Source organism: Plectropomus leopardus, chromosome 7 (genome assembly GCF_026936395.1).
Source record: "Plectropomus leopardus strain MGB_pleo_1.0 chromosome 7, ASM2693639v1, whole genome shotgun sequence".
In the NCBI taxonomy this organism is placed as follows: Eukaryota; Metazoa; Chordata; class Actinopteri; order Perciformes; family Serranidae; genus Plectropomus; species Plectropomus leopardus.
In genome coordinates this window covers 27,790,573-27,811,011 of record NC_142182.1, presented here as the reverse complement: position 1 = coordinate 27,811,011, position 20,439 = coordinate 27,790,573, and the positions used below count along the sequence as shown (strand labels likewise).

Here is a 20,439-nt window from a genome sequence, read left to right as displayed (position 1 = left end):
TGATTGGTAAGTCTATTTATCTTTTACTGGCTATATACCCAGTCAAAGTGACCATATTTGGATGAGGGAGTGGGGCTATGGAAGAGCGAGGAGTGGATGTGACCCATAGAATGTGGCACAGCTTCTCACTTAGAGCGATACCGCCTTAAATTATGCATAACTTTCAGCCTTAACAAAATGTAAATGGGTAAGTTATATAAAAATGTACCAATTCACTAACAATTCACTTAATGTTGAAATTAGCTTTACAGACCAAAACTTTTTTCCCAGGCTATAAACATGTTTATTTCTGCAGTAAAGTTGGGCATTTTAAAATTGTTGTATCTGAGGATTGACTCACTTGTGAGCCTTGTGAAACTCCATCAAGATATTTATCTAGTCTGTTTTTCTGTGTTTTACCTTGGGAGTGCACAAGTCAATCTCGGACTGCTTACACTGCTTATTTATGTATTAAATTACCAAAAGCAAAATAGAGAAGTAAGTTAATAATTACTGAAGTTAATGAATTGAGCAACAGGTTGATGGGGTTGATCTTCTATATCTCAGGGCTGCATCTGAATTGTGAACAGTAATTCCTCCATCAGCCCAACTGTTATTACACGTTATTCAATGTTTAACAGGAACGATCAAATATTATTTGGATTCTTGCTGCCATACTGTGTAGGTATTTTTTTTCACTGAAATAATTTGGTTTGCTTTTACTTTATCATTTTGAAAGAAGGTGGTTGGGGTTTTACTCAGTTCCTCTGCTTCACAGCAGCATGAAGGTCAGTCTATAGTTAACTCAGACAGTTAGGTTCCACTTCTTGTTTAATTTGAAATGATTTCATTCCAGAGCTTGTAACTGGTTGCCAAAAAGTGTTTCATACTGGGCAGAAAATAGAGATAATATGTATGTTTGCATTCTTTTCACTACAGTTTCTACAACAATCTGATGGACAGATCTTCCAAATGTTGCGTGTGTGCGTGTGTGTGTGTGTGTGTCATATCAAAGACAGAATGCACCGAAATAAAAAGATATAGGGTTTCCTCCAAATCACTTTATGACCACATCATTACCACTTCCTGGTACACCGTTTAAAACAACAGAACTACATGTTGAACTGCGCAGAGCTGCAAAGGTGTTTGCTGATGTTTTGTTTAGTTGTTAATTTGACTTCAGACTGCTGAAAACAAAAATAAAGTCATCATCCAACTGCTCAGCAAAAAAAGTTTAGATATTATAAATGTGCTATGACAAAATACAATGCACTATATAAAATGGTTTTATTGTGTAATATTTGCCATTTAGTAATATATATATTTAATTTGCTGCCCAGTTCCTCCAAAACACAAGGATGACTTTGATCTACTCGGTGATGATCTACCTCTTTTTTAAGGCCAGGATCTGCCAGCTTCATTGTGTCAACAGTAAGATGCATGGTACCTTAAACTACAGTAAATATAACCAAATACATCCCACACAGTAGAAGATTTTGGAAATTGTCATAACTGTAATTTTTCTTTATTTGTCAGAAACTGTGAATGACACAGAGTTTTCAATCAATGTGACCACACACGTTGAAGCGGAATCTGGGGACTGTATTTCAATCCCATATGAATTTACTTTTCCGATAAACAAAGTTACAGTTCCATATAGAAAGATTTGGTTTAAAGGAGATCCAGAGAATATGACTGTAACTGTAAAGGCAGTTTTTTTTTTTATATAGAGTTTGAGACAAAAGACACATTAATCATAGATGGCCTACCACCTGGAGAATATGAGTATGGCTTCAAACTAGAATGGGAATGTTATCAGTTCATTTTTCCAAATAGGGTTCAGATTTCAGTAACTGGCGAGTAATACATTTTTTGGTGATTTGATGTTAGCTGTTCTTATATATAATAAAATATATATTACTATATGGTATGTTAAAAATGCAACATTGTAGACTTGATGCATACGATCCACTCACTCGCCCAAACAAAATGTTGGCAATGTACATTTCTGAGAACCACAAATATGTTGTATTAGCACATTGTATACATATCTATTTACGTTTCTAACGTGAAATATTAAAGTTTTTAAAAAAAACAAGTAATATCTGAGCTGACTTTGTTATCTGGAGGTGTGGGGGATGGTGTGTAACCCAGATGAGAAACCTGCCAAGCTGCAGACAAATGGTCACAAATATTAAATAACAGCAATTAAATAGCAATTCTTTGTTATGTATCCAGCAACTTTTAGGGCACCAAACATGGGAGTTTTTTAGCAATCTTTTGCTGTTTTCCAATGGTCTTTAGTTCGCAAAATGTGATTTTTTTTTTTTTTACAGAGACATTGTTACTTTTATGGTCAGGATTGTGGTCGGGAAGCTGCTGCTTTGTGACTAAAAAGCAGCTGTTTTACTGAGACATCACTGCTTTTCCAGCTGGGACTCTGGCCTAAGAATGAGCGGTTGTTTGCTTTTGCTTTTCTCGCTAGGATTGTGGCCCGAAGAACATTTTTATTTTTTAACCAAAACAGCACTGCTTTTTCCCAAAATGAGGTATTTTAAACCAAATCGTGATCCTTTTCTAATCATAACCAATGTTTTTTTTGTGTCAAAACATAACCACAAGTAAAACACAGCACTGTTAAAATCTTAAGTTTCAACAAATCTGATGCATAATAACATAAAAATGTAACTCCCCTGTGGTTTGCAAAAACATTTAGTGCCAACAAGTATTTTCTGGTAAATGGTTTGATGCACTATAACGAGAACTACACATGCCTTAAAGTTACAGTTCAACATTTTAGTCAATATGCAGTTACAACATGCAACTCCCCTACATACCACATATTTTTTTACATTTTTTCGTTTGTGTACGGATCAAACAAATAAGTGACAATTGGTTAACTGGTCAGCTGTGGTCAAATCTTGAAAGTTATAGTCAAGTTAGCTGTTTCATTCTAAATGATTCCAGTTCTGTTGTTTATGCACAACGTGTGAGTGGTATTGATCTTTTCATCACACTCTTAAAAAGAAAGCAAATAAGTTATTTTTACCGAAATGTTGAACTATTTCTTTATACCTCTGACAACAAAACTCAATGACAAAAAAAGCTGTTCTGTAATAAGCTGTAATAATGTTGATTTCATATATTTTCAGCGTTAACCAGAAGACCAGATATTCAGACTTCTACCATGAAGGAGGGACAATATGACACAGTGAGATGTCGTGCTGCTGCAGTATGCTATAGCAAACCGAAATTCCACTGGGAATGGACAAATGCTCATGGGCAGTCTATAGTGCTTCATGGTAATCCTTCAGTGACCCGACATATTGGCTGGCATCAGCCATTTACAGATATATTATACCTCACTCCTACAGCAGATGACCACAACACGAGCATCACATGTGTGGCAGATTATGGTCACAGTGTCGTCAACACGACTGTCACCTTAACTGTGAAATGTAAGTAGGCTGCAGCATTTGTTTGACTTGATACAAACAGTATTAATTTGAAATGGTTCCAGCCCATATTTGAATGTTTCTGTCTTTCAGTTCCTCCTAAAATCCAAACTGCTTCCCAGTGCACGGTTGAAGGAAAGCTTGTGGTCTGTGTGTGCATCAGTCGGGGGAATCCCCTGCCACCGATCACCTGGCCTTCTCTCACAGACTTCTCAGTCACCAGCTCGAGCAGCATCCAGACAGTAAACAGCACCATCACCATGTCTGCTGCTGACTACCAAAACACCAGTGTCAAATGCATCAGCAGAAATGAAGTAGGCCGGGCCGAGATCGACATTCCAATCCAGAACGACACAGAGAACTCAAAGCTGAAGCGTGAGTAGGCTGTCAGATCTGCACATCAGTGAATGCACCATTCAAACTAGTCTATCTGAGTTGTGGATTCTGGAGAAATAAAAAAAAAAAACTGCACTCAACTCCCATAGATTTATCAGATGGAAGCCAAAAGTCTGATGCAGCCCGTTCCTGGAGAATCGTTGCCAGTGTGTCTTTCAGTCTGAACGTGGTCCTGCTCACCAGCCTGATCGTCTGCACTCACAAATGGTGAGAACATAATGCTCTGGATGCAAACCATAATCCACAACCAACTCAACAATACGTTTAACATCAATTGTCTTGACAAGTTGATAATCTGAGGATGGCAACAATATATGTCTGAATCATTTTTAAGCTCTTAACCATCTGAAATTTTCCAATTATTATTTCTTCTGAAACTGCAGGGGAAAACATCTGCAGAAGAAAGTCTGTGAAGAGATGAACACTTATGCTTCCCTAAGCAAGGCAGATGCTGAGCAAGAGTACAGTGTTATTTCTCCACATCCCAGATGAATAATGGATGATATTCACCTATTAGATGTTGTTTCTGTTTTTATTGATCAATTATGTGTTGACATTTTGTATCATAAAACATTTGACTCACTGGTATACGTGTATTTAATTTAAATGTATAATTCCATGTTATTCTTTTCGTATTTTTTGGATAGGGCCAATAAATACTTAAGTTGGAAGCAGATCTAGCATATAAAAGTATGCATATTTCTTTGCTATTCAAATGTAGTTTGTACTTTCCTGCAACTTTTGTCTGTGTATACCATGTTATTAAAATTCTGAACTGTTCTAATATTGCACTGGTGTCATGTATGAAGTGAAGAATGCTGTAAGTAAACTAGCAAACAAGGCATTACTCACATCTCCTCTCTCTCTCCTAAGCCCCCTAAACAACCTTGGGCAAATGCACATGCTTAAAACAGCATTGTATCTTATACACTAATTTATTTATTCTTATTTCATTGTCGCGCTACCTGGAGCCATTTCCCTTAACCTCTCCTTGCACTTTCCTTTCTCTCTCTGTTTATAAGACCACAAATGACATGGATGCACATCTGCATTTGTAGAACAGCCAACAGAGACGCACTGCCTCTGACATGACTTGTGATTGGCCAAAGTCTCTTGTAATGGGCTAAATTTTCTAAGTCCTGAATGTAGAGCCAAGAGGGGGTGCAGAAGTCTAGTGTTCGCTCTCATTTCTACCTAAATTACAATATGCTCAAAGTTTATTAAGGGATTTTTGATCAATGACACCAATAAATAAACAATTCTAAAAATAATTATTCCTTAGACTCATCTTTTTGGTAGAGTCAAGTGTCCGCCATACAGAATAATCATACATTAGAGTTTGCCTGTATATTAGCCTTCTTTGACATTGACGAGATACTGGGCAAGCCTCCAGGATGGAATTTGCATTCCACTTTACAGATAGTTTCCTGTCTTGTTTTACAGAGAGACAGTTCTAAGAACTGTGAGAATAAAGTGTGACATTTTGTTTTAGATGTATGAAATTGTGTAACAGTGAATAACCTCCTGTTGATCACTTGGCACTAGAGGAGTGCAGAGGTTTGAGAGACGGTGGTTGAACTAAAAAAAATACAGCTGCACCGTCACCAAAGCCGATCAAAACACCTTAAACTGAAATGAAGAGGCAAAAGATCACTTACATGAGAAATGAGATGATATATAGCTTTTCAAAAGCTACCCTCTGTATCATGATTAATTGAGGTCACCAGCTGAACACATATCATTTTTACCAGTGTTTCCTCTAGGATTTTTTTCAGCAGCGGGGGCAGGCTCTCCGGGGAGCCGTGGCGGCGTAAACAAATGACGCTTTTTAAAGGCTGAATGTAACAATAAAAAATAATAACAAAAATTCAACAATAAAATAATAAAAACAATAAATAATAATTTCTTGATGGGGCTGTAATCAGTGGCAAAGTTTGCACCCAGGCTCAGAACAATGGATTTTTCTTGGTTTTTTGTAGAACAGCTCTAAGGCTCTGTTGTACGGAAATTCCCCAAGAGGTGGCCCGCTGATGCTCAGCAGCATACATGCTGCAAGGTGATCCCCCTGCAGCCTGTTTCTCAAGTCAGTCTTCACCTACAAATAGAAACAATAATTTTTATTTATTTTTTTCAACCCATTTAGGGTCCCAGCCTGATAGCCTGTGTTTCCCTTTATGTTTTTCTCCTCTACTCTCATCTCTCTCTCCTGCACCATCACTTTGCTCTCCTGCTCCTTCACTCGGCACTCCTCCTCCTGTACTCTGCTCTCCTTCACTTTGTTGCACTGCTCCTCCCTGTCTGTTACTTGTCTTATACGATTACATAAAACATTAACGTTAGATAAGTTATACTCACGTCACATTTGATTACAAGTGTGAACATAATTTTTTACCTAACCATCATAATTTGAGTCAGTAAAAAGGCTAATGATACCTGACTAGCACCATCCTCATCAGGTGTCTTTCTCTTCTTTGAAAAATATTTGAACAAGCTCATCTGAAAATGCAGTCAGCAGTTACATCATGGCGTGTATATCGCTTAATGCTATCAATTAGTTTACTCACGTTAGCGACACTGAGTTGAGTTGGCACCGGGCCCAATTAACTTAAGCTACGTAACCTTAGCTGGCCATCAATATTTTGCGAATGTTTATTTAACTAATAAAATCTATGATAAGTTTTCTTAAGCTAATAAGTCTACCTTTTCTCCGGTAAGTTGCACGCTATTTTCAAGCCAACACTCCTCTGACTCTCCGACCTGATGCCTGGATGCGAGTAGCTAATTAACGTCAGCACCAATTAGTTCTGTTGGGGGGTGGGAGGGGGCGGTGGTATCTACCCCAAAGAGTAGATACGGAGCAAGATAGTTATCTGCCTCAGCACTTGCGACACCCAACGCAGTCTGTGACTGTGCTGTGATGCGGCGGTGGTGTATTTGCAATTTTAAAAAAAAAAAACAACCAAAAAAAAAAACGACATTTGAAGGAGCGGCGGGTAGGATTTAGGAGTGGCGGGCCGCCACTCCTAAATGAGTGTAGAGGAAACACTGTTTACATTTAAACAGTGTCAGTCTGTCTAACACAGCACCCGTCCTACCCTACTATACACCCACTGAGCTCAGTTATTCTGCACTTACAAAGGACTTTTTGCCTCATTTCATTCTCTTACAGTGGGATTAGAACCTTCCAGCAAAAAGGTGTTGCACACACACACACACACACACACACACACACACACACACACACACACACACACACACACACACACACACACACACACACACAATCTCAATCTCTGTTTGAGCTGACAGTCAAACACAACTTTCAAGGTGTCCCTTGATGAAGACCTGGTTGTCCCAGAACGAAAGATGGCAGCTCTCAGAGGGCCCAGGGAACTTTCAGACACAGATAACCCGGCCTCAGAGATACTAAGACATCTAAAATTAGTGTTGTCAGAATGCTCCACGATAAGACGTTTGAGATTTCACACTGCATACTTTGTTACAAGTCCCACTGGTGCTCTGTGAGGACAGTGTGTGTGAGTGTGTGTGAGTGTGTGTGAGTGTGCAAGAGAAACAACAACATACAGCAACTGAAAAGAGCACAATATTGTGTGTGTTTCTGTTGTGTGTTTTTAGTGGCATGCACAAATCATGGTAATATGCATATAAGTAGGGCTGCCCCTATAAATATGGACTTTAAAATTATCAGTCAGAGACCCCTTAGTCGACTGAGATTGCTTCAAGTTGAGCAGTCATTTCTTTTGTTTGCTTGCTATGCTAGTCCATGTGCTGTGCAGTGTGCTTCTGGGGACGTTCTGCTCTCCAGATTTTGTTGCGGAGTGAAGGCTCTTGATTTTCACACCACTCTTTGATGCAGAGCTGCGGACATGCAGGCAGCGACATGGAGCGGATACTTGGCACAGAAGGAGAGAGGGACTGCTCTCCTTCTTAGAAGTGATGAGATTACAGCTCACAGCAAGTTAAACACTGCTGTTTCTTGGTTTTGTTTAATATCTAGTGTTGGTAAAAAAAAATGTTCCACATTCCAAATCTATTGTTAGTGGTGTTAGCTTGTTTACTCTAATATATGAATGCTGTTGTCACACAACAAAACAAATCATTGAGTCAGGTAGATCCCTTCACATCGTGTAAACAAGTAGGGTGCTCCGGCTATTAGGGATCATACTGTTCATAATTCAAACTTTAACTCACAATTGAAACCATGCACAAGATAACATGCACACAAGCGAAAACCTACACTCACACAAGCATAAACCCTACAGAGCTGAAATTGTACAAAACACAATGAAATCACTCACATACCAATGAACAGACACAGTTACAGACACTAGTTAACATGCTGACACACACTATTAAGAATCCCACAACAATTGAAATAAAAACAACATATTACTGCATGTTTTTTACCATCTGTTTTTGGAAAGTACGTATGATTTCTCAGGTGTAGAAATCAATTTATAGTAAAGAATTGGATTTTACCGTTTGATTGCATCACCACAACACATCACGATTTAAAATGGCAAAAAATTCACAGAGGAACCAACTGTGTGCACATTCACACCTCAGTTTTCTGCTTTTTGTTTTCTCTCTTTAATACTTGGACTACCTGCAGCCAACAGGAAATGGGTGCAACACCTTTCTATCCACTCTGACCTTATCTTACGATAAATGTAGACAACCAGTCTCTGTAGCTTATTTAATTATGTTATCTGTGTGTGTTTGTTTGTCCGCTTGTGTGCATGTAGGTCTGTGTGTGTCTCATATCTGTGCAGCACAGATGTAGGTGATTTATATTTGTTGCAACAAAGCCAATATGACGCCAGATTACTGTTTGAGGCTACACAACTTCAAAAGATCCTGTATCCACAAATCTAATCTTGATTAAATACAACCACAATGAAGACCTCAATTCTCTACGTATTCATCTCGAGTTCCAATTGTATCAAGTAGTCCCGTGGTTTGATAACAGATATGATTTGGCAAAAAAACCAACAGATATGAACATAAAACTTGTGCACATGTGCAAGAGAAAGTAGATGCACAGCTCGGTAATAAGAACCATTTGTGCTTTTCCAGATAAGAAATTCTTGATCCAAAACAGGAACTGGAAATTGAAGATTTGAGAATGAAAACATTTTATGATGACAAAGCCGTCACTCATAACAACCTCCAAGTGGACACACTGTTCAGCAGTGTGCACGAGCTCTGACCTTCATCAGGTTTGTGGCATCAGAGACTCAAGATTCAATACCTCCTTCCTCCCCACCACTTCCATCTACTCTTCAACCAAAAGAGAAAAAAAAATCATAGGCCTGTTTCAAATCCAAAACTGTGTAAATCCTGTGGCATGAATCCATGAAATGGTCCTGGGGAAGGAGGATAGTGTTTGGGGGATTAGCCCCAGTCCAGGTGGTCTTCATTTAGCCCTCTACCCCCATGAGGGGGCTGTGGGCTGCTGTATGAGCTCAGCACGTGGTCATCACAGCTTCCACCAGGCTCTGATCTCCCATCCATCCACTTCGGCTCTGTTTCCTATATACATTTAAGCAGTATCCACCCGAACGCTGCAGCTCGTGAAACACTGTTGAATCTTTATTCAGCATGATAGGGTCCATGATAGAGTTCATGTCTCATCATGTTGCCTCTGCTCTGCAGCTGCGGTGTCCGATTATTAATGTGAAATTTGAATGACTGTTGTAGAAAAGCAAAGGAAACATGGAGGCATATATATATATAGTACAATTATTTTGCATGTAAACTGACACGCTTGTATATTTTGTCGGAGGCAAATGCAAACAGGTGTTCTGAGTGTTGTGTAGAAATAAAGAACACGTTGAGGTAACAGTAAGAAGAAATAAAGGAGATGTCAAGGAAGGAAGAGAAGAATGACAATCGTGATGACAGCGCTGATAATGATGGACTGAAAACTGAACAACAAGACAAACTCAGGCCAAACTTAACCAAATATGTCCTCCACTATACATCTCCCCAACCCCCCCCCATATGAGTGTTCCAGGTATTGTCCCTCTGCTAGTTGGAGTTTGAAGTTGTGTAAACAAGACTAAATGGCAGGGAAGCTGCTGAAGATCTGAGAGAAACTCTGATCAAAGGCACCTTTACATGCAGCCTGTGCAAGCGTTGTGCATTTGTGTGTGTATGTGTGTGTGCGTGTGTCGATGTGCGTGTGTCGGTGTGCATGTGTGTGTTTCCCACAATGAGATGACAGACATAGATCTGTCTGGTGTGGTTCCTTCAGAGGCCTTGTTGCATTTCGACAGCCTCTGTTTGCACAACATAAGCCATGGAAAGCGCGCTCACCTGCACCAGGGCTCACACAACACGTCACGTGGATTTGTCCTGCTGGACCGCGGCCACCATATGTGCTCAAATAAGTGTTAGAAAAAGCAGATCTAATGCTAACATTTTAAAGGAAAACACTGGAAAGACATCAATGGGGACGGTGAATGGACAAATTACTCTGCTTCAGCGAACTGGACAAGTGGCATGTGAGTGATGGACAAATTCCCAGGTAAAAGCTTTGGGAGTTAAAGACACCTTCATCCTTGACACCTCTTGAGCAAACAAAGAAAGGGAGAGAAAAGAGAGGAAAGGGTGAAAGAGAGAGAAGCTGAGGGGGTTGAGTTCAAGACAGCTTCCCTGCTAAGCAAGAGCTGCCTTTGAAAATCCCTTTAACAAAAAGAAAACGGGGCAAAGTAAATGTCTTTCCAGGAAGTCCAAACTCTGGAGCGTTTTTGCCGATTATTGTTCGAGGTGACATTGCATGAGAGCTCTTTTGGCTGAGCTGCTTCCATGCAGTCCAATCCCGAGGTAAAGGGACCACCCATTAGCCTTGCCTGAAGAAATGCCCATTCAGTCTATTCACAGACCTGCCTGTCTTTCTGGGCTTGCTCCTGGCTGGGGATTGTGGCTGGAGAGTGGGGGGAGTGGCAGGGTTCCTAAAAGCAAAGATCTGGGGAGTGACGTCTGGTTGCCGTGGGCTGCCGAACGGGCTAGACCAAGCCAGAGTCGAGGGGGTCTCCTGCTGCGGGAGTGCAGGGCTTTGATTCGCCACTCGGCTCCACAGTCGTGTCCAAGAACAATCAACAGCTAAAACCCCAGGGGCCAGGCTTGGTGAGAGGAAAGGTTAGCGGTAGGGTGGGCGCATGTTGTGCATGGTGGTGACAGTGACATTGACAATGATGGGGGGACAATGTGGCGGCAAGCAGCTGTGTGGGAGGTGACAGTGGGGTGAGGAGAGAGGTTGAGTCTCAAGGGGCTCTGCTAACAGACTTCTTGGACTGAAGTGTTGGAGTGAAAGGGGCAGGCTTCATTTGTGGGCATGCCTTCACTTTAGTTAAGAACTGGGTAACCACAGAAAGTGTGCGTTGAAATTCTGAGGCATTCGTAGGGTTTAAGATCTGTTTGTGTTTGGTATAATGTGTGTGACTGCAGGACTCATAAAGCCAGGCTGTTTTCCATGCAAAACATGCAGTTGTTTACGTCCACTTCCTGGATACGAGTCAATAAGAAAAGCAAGTGCTGCAGGGTTGAAGGGCAGCCTTGACAGAGCCCTCATGGCTCCAGCAGATGGGATCGGGCCCACCTGAGTTCGGCCTCACGTGTCTGCTTCATATTACTGTTCCCAGCATCTGACAATGTGGCTCACATTATGGGAAGCTGCACAGCACTGTGGTGAGATCGGAAATTGATTCAGATAGTGTGCATTGAAGGGAATGACCTAATTACTTGGCAATTCATCAGTTGCTGCAACCTCCCCGAGAGCGACTCACAAATAGACCCCCCGACTGTACATTTTATTGGGTGTCCCCAAAAATTGAATTTCCTTTGACAGATTAGAGGGCTTTGTGATGTTTTCTTCCCTTCAATAGTTGGCATGAAGCCGAATTACCCTGTAGGTTTGTGTTACAACCCATGCATCCTAGAGGGCAGTGGGCCAAACCGTCTGACAATCTGAACTCATTTTGGTGATCAATGCAGCACAAGGAACAGGCTTGGAGGTAGAAAAGGGATTTTCAACATAAAAAGTCACACAGCACTATAGATTTACACTGACTTGAACTTGTAACAACTGTCCTGTCACAGGAAATCTTGAAGGCAGACTTTGAACCACTACAACATGGGATTCAATTGTGTCTGACAGATAACTCAATAGAGAATCCCTTTTTCCTTGTTTTCTATAGAATTTACTCTGCTTTGCATACTCTATCAAATGGTGCACATTCAGGCAAAGTTCATATTTCCTGAACTGTTTCTGGACCAAAAAGTATGAATGAGGCGAGATCCACACTATTTCATTTTAAAACAAATTCTACTGCTATGTTTACATCTAGTATCCATACTAATTCAGTATTTTGGAACCCTGAAAACAGAGACCTCTGATAACACTACTTCATCCCAAGCTATCACATATTGCCACTTTGCAGGGGACTTTCACGTCTATATACCTCTCTAGGTATCCTTTTGAGTTTGCTCTTTATGTTCCAGGATGCCACTACCGTGATGTCAACACAAGCACATGGTGGGACTACGCTGCACTGGGTTATGTTAAGGCAACAACAGCACATGGCAACCAATGCCAGGACATCAACAAACGCACACAGATGGTTAGGATTAGGGGAAGGAGGCACATGGTATGGTGTAAAAAAACATCACAATCAGACGGGAAGCAAAAACTGGACGCCCACATGAAAGTCCTGTCTGCCTTATAGCAGCCACTGTAATTCTTATATTATGCAGTTACTGGCAGCGTTACAAGCTGTCCTGCTGCGTTTCATGCAGAAGCAACAGGTTTCTTCTGGCCGCATTCTCAAGTTTCTAGCATGGTATTTTACTGAGCAACCAATCGCTGAAAAGATAATCTGCTTCCTGTTGTCAGTGGCATGCACATAACCAGTGTACCTGAATGGTCATGTGACTGATGTGTTTTCAGGCATTTTAGTATGGAGGGAAACTATTTCTGAAATAGTGCTAATATACTTATATGGACGGAGATTGCTATCATTTTAGAATGCCATTTTAAAATGAAAGCGTAAGTGTGGACACGGATAGATATTTTATCAAGACTAACCAACAAGAAGGAACTTACCCCCATGGACTACACTGACAATAACCATGAGATTAAAACATGCAGTCAGGGATCTACAAATCACTAACACATGCACAGTCTGTAGAATACACAGAAAACAGGAATATAAATATTCTTCCTCAGTATGAATACAACACATGCAAAGATGCTGCGCAGCAACTCAGAGATTTGAGCATTACTTGAGTGAATCGCAGGGTCAGCAAGTGCGTGTGAAATAAGGCTCTGTGTGGCGCCTTCAATGCTACATGCCAACACAGCAGAAATACCTTGTTTTAAAATAGCCAGTCTCATCCCAGAAGAGACTTCCAACACAGAACACCTCCCTTCTCCTTGGGCTTGATGGGGCCCAGTGAAGGAGCCCCCAGAATGCTGATAACTCCCCCCCCCCACCATTCACCGACACTCTGGTTCATATTTTTGTAGAGGTCCATTGACTTTCTCCTTTTCAGTCTCCCTTTAATCCCTGGGTCTGTGTCCTCAGTGGCTCTCTACAGAGGGGCTATTATTCAGGGCCTTATTACTGCGCCCCTCGCGGCTTATCTCCTTCCTGGTGACAGTCTTTTCAAGCCTCTCCCTAATGACCTGGGGAAGCTCACATGCTCAACTTCCCAGGGCTGCGGGGCCCCGCTGATGTCAGAGGGGGTGGCCCCCACGCAGGGGCTCCTGGTCCTGCCAAAGAAAAGGAGAGAGGCACGGAAAGGTCCTGCCACAGCCACCGACGCATCACACATTCACAGTTTCCGTGCTTCTGCTGCCTCCTCCTTGTGCAGGTAGCAAAGCCAAGCCCAGCGTGCAGGAGAACCCCTCAGAGGGACTTGGCCCATTTTGATTGATTGATTTTCATTTTTGATTGATTGATTTTTTTTTGCCATACTGACAAAATAAAATCAGAGCTTGTGCTGCATCAAGGTGATGTCCCCAGAGTTTTTTAAGGTGTGAATCAGCAAACTTTACATCAAGTGAAAAAAATCTAGTGATGCAGTTTCATGATATTCCAAAGTGGTCTGCTGGCACACGCTGTTATACATTCAGTATTCTCAAGCCTTGATTATAAGTCTGCTACAGCCAACCAGTCGTCTTTGTCAAGACAAGTGAGGGGATTGAACTCCATTTCTATGAAAGAAAGCTTTTCTTTCTACTTACATGGAATTTCTTGTCTCAGTAAATCAAAAGAATGGATCACCAGAAGGGTCCTCTGTTTCTATTCAATCATCCTAGATTGCCTCCAACATGTCCCAAACATTGCATTACAACAAATGCACAGAAAACTCCAGCTGCTTGCAGCCCAGCTTGCTCATTCACATGCAACTTTAAATCACATGAATGCTATAGCAATCACTGAGGAGGAATGAACTCTCTTTAAGGTGATTGTCAGTGAACACAGCATCCTACTGGTGCACTTTCTAATCACCATCCCCATGTCCCTGCTAAACCCTGCAGTGTCTTTGGTGAGGTTCAAAAAGGACATGGCTGTCCATTATACTTTCATCTCAGACTGCACCCCCAGGATACAATAAGCTGAGTACAATTCAGTCATCAGAGCAGGCATGCTGCTGTATACAGAGATCACGAGAAATGTGACACAGGTGTCTTCCTGCTTCTCCACATGGCATGCAGGCCTGTCGCCCTGAGGCTGGGGGGAAACGACAGTCCTTAGTGTTTGTGTCTCTGAATCATAAACTACTTAAGACTTTGAGAAAACATGTTGAGCTGGTCCAATTAAGAAAGTAATGACTTTAGTGAGGCTATATACAGCACAAAAGCCTGAGACATGCAGTGCCAGCCCTGGAGGAAGTAATGTAGCCTTCTGCTTTGCCTGCACTCGTTCGCCTCTCTCTTCCCTCATATATTACCATCTGGTCCATCTTTAGAGCTGAGAAAATCTATGAAAAGAATGTAGTATTGGACCTTTAATGTAAAGGAATAAAGGTAAATACTGGTTTCATTAACTTGGGTGCTGTTTGTTGTTTTAACCATCGATTCAACAAGGCAAATCATGTAAAAAGTCCAATTATTAATTTAAAACTAATCCCTGGGTTTATCAAGAAAAGCTAAATATCAAGAGCCAAACTTTCTGTTGCAAACATCAAACAGTTTACGGTTTGACCTCCTTTTTCAACTTTGACCTATTTTACTTTCCTTAGCTGTTGCATGCACTTTTTCCAGTGTGATAATGGATTATCACTGACAATTTGGGGGCACTAAGGCTGCATTGGAATCGGGGAGACAGTAGAGGGAAACTCAGATATCATTTTAGTGGATGAGACATTAGTTTCTTTTCACCGTGCCATCCAGAGGGTGTTTTCCGTCTGCCATCTACCTTCTTCCTGATGCAATGTGAAAGCAGCATAACTCTCTTTTGTCACCAAATAAAGTGTTTTAAATAATTTCTGCAACACTGGTATGTTTACAACCTGTCTGACTATTTGACTGATAATAACTTGACTTCAATGCAGTGATGTTGCCTTGTGCCCACATCTTAGCAGTTACTTTGAAACATAATCACAACCTGCAGAAATGATGGCCAAAATTACATAAATCACACCCAATCTGCAGTTAATAATTCATCATTATCTGCAAAATGCCCACCTTCTCACAAACTATCTTTTCACCCAATAAAAGGTTTCTATCGGCAGAACTTGTGGAATTAAAGCCTTTTGGATGCGGAGTCACTGATGCCCTTTAACCCTTTGCTTTGTGTTTTCATTGGTACTTTTAACCATGCCTAAACCAACTTTTAATTGCCCCCAAAACACTATCCCTCATGCCTCAAGGTCACTCGGGGGACAGAAGAATGTGAAGGCAATGCAGCCAATGCACCAAGATCTGTTCAGTAAAAAAAACCAGCCCAGAAGTTAAAACCTAATCAACAACAGCTCAAACCAACCACACACCCAAAACAACAAAGCATCTCTGCAAAAGAGGGATTATGCTGAGTGCTAAACAGGCCATCAAATTTGGAGGAAATCCATTTACTGCTAAAGTCATTGCAGTCATGCACAAAAAAGTGTCCCATTTCTAAATGCTATTACTTCAGCTCTGTGAGTCAGGGATTGCATTACTGAAATACACAACAAAGTGCAAAGTCAGTGACTTATTTCTCAGTTCCATTTTCCAACATTTACAATGACAGTTACACTGTGACACAAATCCCCTACAAATAAAGTAAGGGTGCTGCAGGAATGAGTCCCAAATCCTGGAAGACTTAGCAGCATATGGTCAACACAAGCTTAAGAGACTTTTACATTTTGTTCAACAACATAAAATACGTTGTGCCCAAACTTTGAATTTTGATTGTTTGTGTATCTTTTAAAAGCCGGTTGCTAAAAAGTGGCTAATTGAGACTACTAAGCATCATCACACTGAACACAGCTTTACAGCACCGTTATGGTGGCGTTTATGTCATTCGACCATAGTGTAGTTTGTTAAGAGTCTAATGTTAATTTTTCACTTCTGATGTTTGCATTTATGATTCAAAGAAATTATAAAATCAGTCTATAGTTTTACAAAGAAAATAATCAAAGAGGCAGTCTAATTAAAGCATGTGCACATAAAGTGGCATTTGTCTTCTGCTTTGGTCCCATAACTTTATATTCACCCTTTCAACCCTTTTCCAGCTGGTAAACAGGTTTTTTGAGGGGGGTTTAAACACAAGTCAACCTGCTAAGAATAGGTGATAGACTTCTGTTTTTTTGGTGTGTCACATTCAACGTCACAGTCAGGCCAAAAAACAGGTTAGTACATTGTACAGAGCAGCAGAGATAGAGGCCTGTGAAAACTTTACAGGGGTTACTTCTTTTTATATGTCTCTTACTTATTAGGTCTCTCTTTCAAACTTGGAGCAGTTATTTGAATCGATGTTTGAGCATTGCTTGCATGGAGATAATGGTATTTTGTGACTATGGGGATTTCATTTAAAGTAAGAAAACATCCTCAGCAAATATTTTTCAATTTATTTATAACTTGTTTTGTTAATATGAAAAGCCTGATCTGTTTTCTGTAAACAGACAGCACATCTTAAGACTGGTCATAAACGAAAGCTAGATATAGTACTGTGTTGTCTTAATCCTGACAAGTCCGCACAACATCCTGAGATCAGACAAACAGTCGTTCTGTCCTCTGGGACTCTTGTGGTTATAGATCCTGACAACTCAGTTGAGCTAAAAAAGACCCTGGGACTGTGTTCCTGCACGGTAACAACTGGCATCAAAGGAAAAAGGGGAGAGAAGCTCTGATAATAATGGAAAGTGTTTTGACATCCAGGTTTAAGTAATTATTGGATTTAGATAAGAGGGGAATTCCATCCGATGTGAGGTAAAATAAACAAAACAGGAGATTGCAAATTATTCCACCAACAGCAGAAGTCCCACTGTAGCCTTAGGGTGGGTGTAGTACACTGACATTACATCATGGATGTAATCACACATGGAACAATGGAAAAATGCATGTTGGTACAGTGCTGTAGAGCCTTGTTGCCTCCCTGCAGGGTCACCATCAGGGCAGAAGGATTTTCCTGCACAGGAAAAAGACTATAGTTCTTAATTTTTTAAAAAGAAATTAAGTGAAAAAGACTGAGTCCATAAAGTATTTTTTTAAAGTGAGTAAACTAATGTATTGTAACTGAATAAATATGTAGTAATAAAATGCTGTGTTCTTGACACCAAACCAACTGTGACTCAACTTGTTCCACATCCTCTGCATCGGTGTGTTCTCTAATTAGAAATGTTACAACAAAATGTAACATGTAATCATGGCCTGGAAGGCACTGGTCTTTTTTTCCAGATGCAGGTGGAGACAAATACAAATTCTATTAAAGTAACCACTGGGTTCAAACAAGCACATGCACAGACTGCATACAATAGCAGACTGTGCGAATAACTGCTGAGCTGCTGATATAAGATTGTCTGAACTGTGTGTGTTTGGCTTTACATGTAATCTGTCTGAGACCAAATACAGACCAATTAGTCCTTTACATGTTAACTTGATGGGATTCTTAAACAAGCTGTTTTCTGTTCTTTTCTGCTAATAATATCTAAACGTCTTTTTCCAGTCACTAATCTAGCTTTCTTCTCCTCCAAAAGCATATCAGCCTGTTCCTCCAGTCTGTCGCAGAGGGACACAAAGTGCACTCCCTGCCCTTTGACCTGGTGCTTACTGTCTCAAAGGACATTTGAGGTAATGACACCTCTTCAGACATCACAAGAAATAAATGCTCTGTTACCCACAGACATTAGTCCTCACATACCAAGCAGCCTTCAAACTCACCCCCCTGCTTTACCAAGAGAAACATTGTGTGTGCAAACGTGCAAACGCCCTCTCTCCATCACACTTAAAATATATGACCCATAAAAACCCTGGTGAGTATCTCCCTCCATCTTGAAACACCTCAATTTGTCTTCCTTGTCCCTGAGGACCTGTGTGGTAGTCATGTGTTTATGAAGATAATTTAGCTTTACAACTGACAGCGAGCATTCCCGGGACCAATGAAGTGTATCAGTCGATTTTCCAAATTTGTGGTGCGGCCGTTGCTGTTCTCCTGACAGGGCTGGAGATTCTGGTGAGATATTCTCTCTACAACAACACTTGTCTTAATTGACAGTTTGCTAAGCCCCTCTGTTGAAAAGCAATCAGAGCTTCGCAACCGGAGCTCGGCACGGCAAGACTGTCAAGCTTTGGATTTCAACACATGCTAAAGTGATGTGTGTGGGGCTGCAGTGCAGGGGCCACTCTGCATCTAAAGACTGTGGAGGGTGCTTTCTTTTGTCATAGCTTGGTATGATGCATTCACTGTGTAGCATTCCCTCACTGCATAGGAGCAGGCCCAGGATGCTACTTTACATTTGCAATAGTATTAGTTAGTCTTTATCCACAAAGCATTGAGCGCAAATCTGTGGTTGTTGCAAGTTAAGCTTCCAAATGGTTATAATCAATTATGATTTTGCATTTTTCTTATCATACTGCTCTATACACTCACTACACCTGATTCTACAAAGGCTAACTAGCTCTTATTTTACATTGCAATACAAGAATCATGCCGCTCCTTTTTTTTCACATCTTCTAAATGGATCAACAACTGGTGAGGATGTTGACTTTATTCCCTGAAATGTGTGGCTAGCACGTGCATATTTAAGACCTTTATTTCACTGGTGTCGTTTTAAAGCGGAATAGGAAAACTCAGTGACTGAGCGGGGCGGGGCTTGAGAGACATTCAGTTATCCAGGAGGTCTGCTAGAAAGAGGAGCTCAATCTGAGCTTCCTCTCTCTTTTGCTCCTCTTCCAGCTGTAGTAGCTGCAGAAAAAAGTACGTGCCCCACAGAGAGCAAACAGTGTTCTCCAGCCTCCTCCAGACCTGGCGGCATGCGCCCCTGATAGCATCAGTACTCTATCAATGACAGACAGGGTGCGGTACGGCACATTCAAGAGTTTAGGAGTTTGTGTATGTTGTGATGGATGTGAGGTAGTTTGTGGTGGAACGTAGGGGGGCCTGCTGGACAAATACTCAAGGTGATCTGTCAGGAATGAAATGGGCCCTAACCTGAGTTCACCTATACTTTTGTAAATGGTACCAGTGTCGACCAGTGTCCCTGTCTAATGTATACAAAGAAATTGCTAAACCCTCACACCATAACACTGCTTCAAAGAATTTTCAGTGTTAGACAAGCATTTAAGGACAATAACCTTTAACGTCTAGTGATAACACATAAAAAACATATACACTTTGTACAAATTGTACATATTCTATTGTAAATTATATTATATTTTGTGGGTTTTCTAGAATTCCAATCAAGTTTGTAGAATTAAATAATTTTTTCTTTTGAACTTTTTTCTTTTATTTGGAGATGAAACAGATATCAAGGAGCACGTAGTCTCAATTCAAATTTTAGATAAAGAACAGCAGATTAAAGGGAACATTTGTAGAAAACATACAAAAAAGGATTAATATGAACTAGAATTACTGCAGTACATCTGTATATGTTGTGAAACAGCCAAGTTGCACCCACATTTCACATCCATGTCTGTGAAAACTCAGATCCTTCACACACATCAGCAGCAAAGAAGATCTCTACAATCAGAACAGCCAAGATTAGTGCCACCAATGCAGTATCTGACCAATGTCTCTCCTTCTTGAGTTATGATGTTGTATAATGGCCAAGTGTTTTTTTGCAGAATATTATGATGCAAGTTGACCTTTGACCCTTTGGACATAAAATGCATCACTTCATCATTATGGCCTATTAAATACCTGTGTGTAGGGCTGCACTAATATATTTTTTAATAGATTAATCTATCGATTATTTTTTCAATTAATGGATTAATCTATCCATTATTATTTATTACACTAACTATTGTTTTTTTATTACTCGATTAATATAACAACAAATTTACTGAAAATAACATTTTAAAACTTGTCATACACTGCAGGGCATTACTCCCCAACAAAAAATAGCCCAGTCTTAACTGGTAATCTGTGTTTTACAGTCT

The 20,439-nt window shown here is 40.6% G+C and overlaps 1 protein-coding gene and 1 pseudogene across 2 annotated transcripts in view; one reads left to right on the top strand and one right to left on the bottom strand.

The window, feature by feature from the left end:
- The window catches only part of LOC121950377 (A disintegrin and metalloproteinase with thrombospondin motifs 20), a 156,281-nt gene that overhangs the window by 119,917 nt on the left and 15,925 nt on the right, over positions 1 to 20,439 (bottom strand). The window lies entirely within an intron of this gene.
- LOC148189211 (sialic acid-binding Ig-like lectin 9) lies at positions 123 to 4,618 on the top strand (annotated as a pseudogene). Its single transcript, XR_015777043.1, has 6 exons — positions 123 to 1,410; positions 1,516 to 1,835; positions 3,132 to 3,437; positions 3,528 to 3,809; positions 3,920 to 4,037; positions 4,214 to 4,618. The product of XR_015777043.1 is annotated as a sialic acid-binding Ig-like lectin 9 (transcript).